Source organism: Eimeria mitis, genomic scaffold, assembly GCF_000499745.2.
Source record: "Eimeria mitis Houghton genomic scaffold, Emh_scaff1326, whole genome shotgun sequence".
In the NCBI taxonomy this organism is placed as follows: Eukaryota; Apicomplexa; class Conoidasida; order Eucoccidiorida; family Eimeriidae; genus Eimeria; species Eimeria mitis.
The window spans coordinates 5,811-6,972 of NW_013568778.1; positions in this window are offsets into that span (position 1 = coordinate 5,811).

The window sequence follows — 1,162 nt, forward strand, 5'->3', positions numbered from 1 at the left end:
AGGATTGTTCGCTGCCTGATGCTAATAGCTAGCTGCTGCTGCTAATAGCTAGCTGCTGTTGCTGATGCTATAAATTGTCTGCTGCTGCTAGCAACTACTAGCTGCTGCTGCAGATAGCTAGTTGCTGCAGCTGTTCATCTCTAGCTGCTGATTCTGCTAGCTAGCCACCAGCTAGCTAGCTAGCCAGCTACCTAGCTAGCTAGCTAGCTAGCTACACAGGCTGAGGCTGGTGAGTAATGGTGTGTTTGCTTTCAGTACACGTGCAAGCTTCCCTACCCCGTCTACGCCTCTCTCTACATGGGCTCCAGCCAAGGCAAGCCAAACCCTAAACCCTAAACCCTAAACCCTCAGCCCTAAACCCTAAACCCTCAGCCCTAAACCCTAAACCCTAAACCCTAGAAATTAGAGGAAAATTGATTGAAAGTTTCAAATGATATTCTTCTCGCAGTATGGGAGGTGGTGAAGGCGACCAGCAACATGTGCAGGTTCGTCGCCACAACAAACCCTAAACCCTAAACCCTAAACCCTAAACCCTAAACCCTAAATTCACCGCCTCCCAGGCTGTACGGCGATCCTGGACTCGGAAGCGTTGTACAGTAACTGCGCCATTGTCATCTAGCTAGCTATACAGCTAGCTAGCTAGCTATGTAACTGGCTAGCTAGCTAGCTAGCTAGCTAGCTAGCTAGCTTTATAGCTAGCAGCCAATTTGGCTTGCTAAGCTGAGCCGGCGGGGAGGTACTCCTCTCTCCGCTAGCTCCCCGTCCCCCGCCGTCTACCTAGCTGGCTAGCTAGCTAGCTAGCTAGCTAGCTAGGTAGCTGCGGCGTGGGTGAGCATTGAACTGCCGGCTATCCCCCCGAACCAACAAACAAACAAATAAAGGAGGGAAAGAACAACAGAAAACTGCAACCGCATCGAACTGCTGCTGCTGCTGCTGCTGCTGCTGTGTGTTGCTGTTGATGAATCTCTAGTGCAGCAGCAGAAGTGAGAATGCATGCACCGCAACAACCCTCATCAGCAGCAGCAACTGCTGCTGCTAACGACAACAAAAGCAAGACTAATACTCCAACGAAGCAACACCAGCACCATCAGCAGCAGACCAGAGAAAAAGAAAAAAAAAAAAAAAAAAAAAAAAAAAAAAAAAAAAAAAAAAAAAAAAAAAA